Source organism: Mastomys coucha, unplaced genomic scaffold (genome assembly GCF_008632895.1).
Source record: "Mastomys coucha isolate ucsf_1 unplaced genomic scaffold, UCSF_Mcou_1 pScaffold20, whole genome shotgun sequence".
Lineage (NCBI taxonomy): Eukaryota > Metazoa > Chordata > Mammalia > Rodentia > Muridae > Mastomys > Mastomys coucha.
In genome coordinates, this window is record NW_022196903.1 from 6083445 (window position 1) to 6091502 (window position 8058).

An 8058-nucleotide genomic window follows, 5' to 3' on the forward strand; every position below is an offset into this window, starting at 1 on the left:
AGAGAAATAGTAACTTATAAAGTCCTCTTCTTCAAACTTGATACAAGAGTTACAAATGTCAAGCAAATAATTCAGTTTCACTTTGTTGTTCTCTTACAAGCCATCTCCCTAGTTAATTATCTATGTTTCTTTTGGGTATACAAATATTTTGGAATATATAAGCTGTTCTGAAAACCATAGTATAGTGTAAAAACATGAAATAAACAATGCTACTAATAGAGAGCCTGAGATAGGAGAAGCAAGATTTCAAGACCCTCATGTTGTACACAGCAAGACACTGTCACAAATAAACAAGCTGACAGTGTGTATAGATTGTACAATGTTGGACCTATTTCTCCAATTACCAAATTAGAGAGATCATTGGATGATAATCAACAAATTTCCAATTCCTCATATTATTGAATTTCAATTGAGGATATATTGGTAATATTAATTTTCAAATTAATATATTAAGAAAAATTAATTGTCACTTTCTGTTGTTTTTGTTGTAAGAGGTGGAATTAGGTTTGTGTGGATTTGTTGAAAGATTACCTTATTGCTTCTTCTAGGGTGTAGTTTTGCTCCTTATGTTGATGTTTTCCATCTATTATCCTTTGTAGGGCTGGATTTGTGGAAAGATATTGTGTAAATTTTGTTTTGTCGTGGAATATCTTGTTATGTCCATCTATGGTAATTGAGAGTTTTGCTGGGTATAGTAGTCTGGGCTGGCATTTGTGTTCTTGTAGGGTCTGTATGACATGTGCACAGGATCTTCTAGCTTTTAAAGTTTCTGGTGAGAAATCTGCCATAATTCTGATAGGCCTGCCTTTATATGTTACTTGCCTTTTTTTCCTTATTGCTTGTAAAATTGTTTCTTTGTTTAGTGCATTTGGTGTTTTGATTATTGTGTGACAGGAGGAATCGTTTCTGGTCCAGTCTATTCAGAGTTCTGTAGGCTTCTTGTATGTTCATGGGCATTTCTTTCTTTAGGTTAGGGAAGTTTTCTTCTATAATTTTGTTGAAGATATTTACTGGCCCATTGCACTGGGAATCTTCACTCTCTTCTATACCTATTATCCTTAGGTTTGGTCTTCTCAGTGCATCCTGGATTTCCTGGATCTTTTGGGTTAGGAGCTTTTTGCTTTTTGCATTTTCTTTGACTGTTGTGTCAATGTTTTCTAAGGTGTCTTCTGCCCCTAGATTCTCTTTTCTATCTCTTGCATTCTATTGATGATGCTTTCATCTATGGCTCCTAATTTCTTTCCTAGGTTTTGTATCTCCAGGGTTGTCTCTCTTTCTGATTTCTTTATTGTTTCTATTTCCATTTTTAGATTCTGTATGGTTTTGCTCATTTCCTTCACCTGTTTGATTGTGTTTTCCTGTAGTTCTTTAAGGGATTTTTGTGTTTCGTCTTTAAGAGTTTCTAGCTCTTTACCTGTGTTCTCCTGTATTTCTTTGAGGGTGCTATTTATGTCTTTCTTAATGTCCTGTATCATCATCCTGATAAGTGATTTTAGATCTGAATCTTAATTTTCCGGTGTGATGGTGTGTTCAGGACTTGCTATGGTGGGAGAATTGGGTTCTGATGATGGCAAGTGACCTTGGTTTGTGTTGCTTACATTCTTACACTTGCCCCCCACCATCTGGTTAACTCTAGTGCTACCCGCCCTTGCTAAATCTGACTGGAGCCTGTCCTTCCTGTGATCCTGGTTGTCAGAACTCCTTAGAGTCAAGCTGTCTTTGGATCCTGTGATTCTGGGATCCTGGGATTCTGGGCTTGTTAGATCACCTGGGATTGTGGATTTCTCTGTGTGTTGTGGGACTGGCTGCAGAGCTTGTGCCCAAGGTCTGCTCAGAACACTAACCCAGACAGACCGGAAGGAACCCAAGTCACTGTGCTGGCCAAGTTCCTGTGTGCTTGGTCCCACTGGTCCCAGTTACTCCCAGTGTTTGGACAGATGTTGGTTCCTGTTCACCTCTGATCCTGGGTGTGTCAGAGCGCCTGGGAGTGGAGCTTCCTCTGGGTGTTGTGGGACTGGCTCGCTTTTTTCTACTGGATATTTTGAGTGACCAATTCCATAAATTTTGCTTCTTATATATCTGCTTACCTCTTGATATATATGGTTTTTGTTTATATATATATATACATACATATATATGTATATATATGTATATATATATACATACATACACATATATGTATGTATTCACTCATTTACAAACTAAAGTCTAGCTATTAAAATAGACTCTAGAACCTAGACTATATAAAACAGATGATCATGGATGCTGAAAAATTCCAAGTTTTTTTTTTTTTTGAGAGGAAAGAGTTTATTTCATCTTATATCTTACAGTACACTATGAATGGTAGTCAGGATAAGAAATCAAACATGAGCTTGGAAGCAGGAATTGAAGAAGAGGTCCTGAAGGAGTAGAATTACTATCTTGTGCAGACTGATTTCTTATTCCAGCTGTTCAGGAATGGCACTTGCAATAGTAATTCAGTCAAGAAAATACTCAATGATCTTTTGCCTACTAGATAATGTGATGGAGATATTTTCTCAACATAAGTTTTTTTTTCCAGTTTGACTCCTGTTAGACTATATTTGGTAAAAGAAAAAGAAAGAAAGAGTGAAAGAAAGAAAGAAAGAACAAAATAAATAAAGAAAGAAGGAAGGAAGAAGGAATGAAAGAAATGAAAGAAGGAAGGAGGGAAGAAGGAAAGATTGATTGATTTTTCTCAAAGGACCAGATGCTGATTTTGTTGATTCTTTGTATAGTTCTTTTTGGTTGATTTGAGCCCTGAGTTTGATTATTTCTTGCCTACTCCTTTGATTATTTGCTTCTTTTTGTTCTAGAGCTTTCTGGTGTGCTGCTTAGCTGCTAGTATATGCTCTCTCCAGTTTCTTTTCGGAGGCACTCAGAACTATGAGTTTTCCATTTAGCACTGCTTTGGGTATTTTGTGCCTTCATTTTCATTAAATTCTAAAAGTCTTTGTCTTTATTTCTCTTCCTTGGCCAAATTATCATTGAGAGTAGCCCATGTTCAGCTTCCATGTGCACATGGGCTTTCTGTTGTTTTTGTTGTTATTCAAGATCAATCAGCCTTAGGCTGTGGTGATCTGATAAGATGTATGGGATTATTTCAATGTACTTGTATCAATTGAGCATGGGTTTGTGACTGATTATATGGTCATTTTTAGAGAAGGTACCATGGGACAATGAGAAGAACGTATATTCTTTTGTTTTAGGATGAAATATTCTATAGATATCTGTTAAAATCATTTTGTCCAACACCTCTGTTAGATTTACTGTGTCTCTGTTTGGTTTCTGTTTCCATGATCTGTCCATTGATTAGAGTGGGGTGTCAAAGTCTCCCACTATTATTGTGTGTGGTGCAATGCGTACTTTGAACTGTAATAAAGTTTCTTTTATGAGTGTTGGTGTCCTTGAATTTGGAGCATAGATGTTCAGAATTGAGAGTTGTTGTTTTTCTTCCTCCTCCTCCTCCTCCTCTTCTTCTTCTTCTTCTTCTTCTTCTTCTTCTTCTTCTTCTTCTTCTTCTTCTTCTTCTTCTTCTTCTTCTTCTTCTTCTTCTCCTTTTCTTTTTCTTCACTTATAAATACACAAAATCATCGTCCACAGAAATTCAGACTGAGCCTACATATAGTATTTCAACAAAACATCTTTTCTAAAAGGTCAGAGGGAAACAAGTGATTTGTTTCACCCATAATATATAATTGATTTGAAATGAGAAAATGAAAAACTTTTTTTAGACATTATAAGCAAAAACTTTGGAGGCTGGTAAAGAATCTAACAGCTGATACTTTATTTTGATATCCTTGGGATTTTATAATGTCCCAATGATGGCCGAGGCTTCCCTGTCACAGGAAAAAAATCTAAATGCCTAAGGCCTTTCTCATGACTGCAATAAACAAGCACTTTCCATGACAAAAAGCTACCTCTGAGAGTTCTTCTTGGTAGATTTTTTTCTTTGATGAGTATGTTCCTCCTTATCCTTTTTGATAACTTTTGGTTGAAAGTTGATTTTACTCGATATTAGAATGGCTAGTCCAGCTTAGAATGGCTACTCCAGCTTTTTTCTTGGAACTATTTTCTTGGAAAACTATTTTCTAGCCTTTTACTCTGAAGTAGTATCTGTCTTTGACACTGAGGTGCATTTTCTGTATGCAGCAAAGTGCTGGGTCCTGTTTAGATATACACTTTGTTAGTCTCTGTCTTTTTATTGGGGAACTAAGTCTATTGATGTTAAGAGATATTAAGGAGTAGTAATTGTTGCTTCCTGTTATTTTTGTTGTTAGAGGTTGAATTATGTTTTTGTGGCTATCTTCTCTTAGGTTTGTTGAAAGAAAATACTTTCTTGCTACTATCTAGGGTATAGTTTCCCTCCTTGTGTTGGCATTTCCCATCTATTATTCTTTGTTGGGCTGGATTTGTAGAAAGATATTGTGTAAATTTGGTTTTGTCATGGAATATCTTGATTTCTTCATCTCTGTTAATTGAGAGGTAACAGAGATGGTTTGCTGGGTATAGTAGTCTGGGCTAGCATTTTTGTTCTCTTAGGGTCTGTATGAGATCTGTCTGGGATCTTCTAGCTTTCATAGTCTCTGGTGAGAAGTCTGGTGTAATTCTGATAAACTTGCCTTTATGTGTTTCTTGACCTTTTTCCCTTAATGCTTTTAATATTTTTTGTTTTGTACATTTAGCGTTTTGATTATTATGTAATGGGAGAAATTTCTTTTCTGGTCCAATCTATTTGAAGTTCTGTAGGCTTCTTTTATGTTTATATACATTTATTTCTTTAGGTTAGGGAAGTTTTATTCTATAATTTTGTTGATGATATTTACTGGCCCTTTAATTTGGGAATTTTTACTCTCTTCTATACCTATTATCCTTAGGTTTGGTCTTCTCATTGTGTCCTGGATTTCCTGGATGTTTGGGTTAGGAGCTTTTTTTCATTTTCCATTTTCTTTGACTGTTGTGTCAATGTTTTCTATGGTATCTTCTGTCCCCAAGATCCTCTCTTTATCTCCTGTATTTTGTTTTTGATGCTTGCATCTATGACTTCTGATCTTTCTTAGATTTTCTATCTCCAGAGTTGTCTCCCTTTGTGATTTCTTTATTGATTCTATTTACATTTTTAGATATTGGATGGTTTTGTTTAATTCTTTCACCTGTTTGGTTGTGTTTTCCTGTAATTCTTTAAGGGATTTTGTGTTTCCTCTTTAAGGTCTTCTACCTGTTTATCTATGTTCTCCTGTATTTCTTTAAGGGAGTTATTTATATCCTTCTTAAACTCCTCTATTATCATCATGAGATGTGACTTTAAATGAGAGTCTTGATTTTCGGGTGTTTGGAGTATCTAGGGCTCACTGTGGTGGGAGAACTGGGTTCTGATGATGCCAAGGAGCCTTGGTTTCTGTTGCTTATGTTCTTGCCCTTGCCTCTCACCATCTGGATATTTCTGGTGTTAGCTGATCTTGCTGTCTCTAACTGTGTCTTGTCTCTCCTGCAAGCCTGTGTGTCAGTACTTCTGGGCAACTAGTTCTCTCTGGAATGAATTTGTGTATGGAAAGCCTTTAGCTCCTGGGTGCAGAAGGAAACCTGAGTGATCCTGTCCCAGGATTTTTCTTGGTTCATATGTTCTGATGACTCTGGGCTGGTCCCTTTTGGGCCAGGAATTTGAGCAGAAGTGGTGGTATTACCTGTGCTCATAAGTATGCCAGCAATCCTAGGAGACCAAATCTCTCCTGGTGTTATTTAGGTATGGAGCTCTCTGGTTAGGTTTAGATCCGGGTACTGTGGCACAGATTCAGCTCCAGGCTCAGACCAATTTCAAGTATTTTTATTAGGAATTCATATTTCTTATTTTCAGAACATTCACTCAGTTCCTTAGTAATTTCATTGCTTGGAAAATTTGGTCTTGTTGGTGTTCAACTTCTGTATTTCTTTGTGTTTAGTACATTAATCCCTTGCTTTCAATGTAGATGGAAAAGGTTTTCTTTCTTCTTACAGCCTCTTCATTCTGCGAGTTGTTTTGCTGCTTTTGTACAAATTTTTAATTCCATGTTTTAATTCATGTGTTTATTTTCTTCATAAACATATTTTGGAAATTCTTCACCTTCTGACAGTTCTCAAAGTCACAAGAGTTTTTCTTCTTCTAGTTTTTGAGGTGGCAGGGTTGGATCAGTTACTGAAAATCACATGTGTTCTTTCCATGGCCTTTTATATTAACTTTCACCTCTGAACAATGTTCAGTAGTCAGAGTCCTATGTCTGGGGGTTCTCTGGTAAGAGGATAGGTATTGGAGAGATCCTTTCATAGTCTGGATCCTGGCTAAACATGGAAACCAAAAATCAATACATTGACTTTCTTTGTGACTCTCTTATCTTAACTGGCTCAGACCTACAAGATTTGGTTTTGAATACACTGAAGAATAGACATAATTATAGTCTTATAAGATAGGTGTAATATTTATGCCAAAGCTTAGAAAAAAATTAGAGACAAGATTAAAATAAAACAAGCAGCCACAAAATGGTTTTAAAAACCCAATTTTCCTAAGAAACAGTTTCACAAAGTAGTTAAAATGTGACAAAGTTAGCAAAAAACAGACTGAATTAATTTCAATATAGGAACCATTTAAAATGGATGTTATTGTAAATATTACCATATAAGGATAAAAATAAGTGTTAAATTAAAATTGAATCCATAGCACAATATAGAAAGTTAAGATAACCTTGACACATATTGATAGATAATCAAATTTTAGTTGTATAAAAATGTTGTAGGAAAAACTGCTTAGATTTTTCATTTTTGAAGTTTTCCCATGGTTTTAAAGATCATGAGAGTTAGAGAAAATTCTGCATGCTAGTAAGAACCTAGAGATATCATTAGTAAATTTCAATAGAGGGCAATGGAAAGGGCCAAAAATATGTACACAGAGACCCAAATGTCTTTACATGTTAACACTTTAATTGTTGTCTTAGAAGCAGTAGACAATTATTCTCTTTGTTGGTGGAAACAAGAGGCATTTAATAAAATTTTTGTTCTAGTATTCAATGCATGGGAGGCCAGGTTTCTATGGCCAACATCATTACTCTAGTCAACACTCGTCTTAACACAACCACATTCACACTGCTTCAATTTTTACAAGAGTTCTTTACAAGAGTAACTTGTTCAAAGCAGAAATGGTATCTAATATAGTCTGTGCAGTACAATTTCATTCTATATGGTCAAAAAGATAATAAAGAACAACTATACTTTAGTTTTGAATGAGTGAATTTAAGTATATAGTAGACCAGAATAAAAGATATAATAGCAAAAGCAAATTGGAGATGCACAAACACGCACATACACATACACACACATACACACATACACACGTACACACACACACATATCAAAATATCAAAATGTATATATCAAATATATATATACATTTATATGTGTGTATATGTATACATATATAAATGAAACATATATATAATATATATTTATATATATGTTAAAATGAAATATTTATATATGTATTAAAATGAAATAGAAATTGACTGTAAAAGCCCTGTAGAGATGTTTATTAAGGGTTTCCAATAGAGTGTCTACTGTGGAGAGTAGAGTGTCCCTTAGATGGGTCTTACTCTTACACATAAAGAACAAATAACTATAGAAAAGTAAGAAATTCCAACTTCAGTTTCCTGGACATGTATCAAAGAATAGATGTACACAAATAAACATACTTATCCATTTTAAGACTTTTCTTGGGCTGGGCAGTGGTGGTGCACATCTTTAATCCCAGCACCTGGGAGACAAAGGCAGGTGGATTTCTGAGTTCAAAGAATTTTGTTGGAATAAGCAGATGCTTCATCTTCTGTATCATTGACCAAGTGAGAGCACACTTCATGTTTTGTGTGATCTAATATAACCATATTTTTACCTTTGAATGGGTGAATTTATTATGTAGTAGGACACAAGAGGACAAGTTAGAAATAGATAAGTATAGCCAGAACATGGAAACAACCCATATGTCCCTCAACAGAGGAGTGGATACAGAAATTGTGGTAT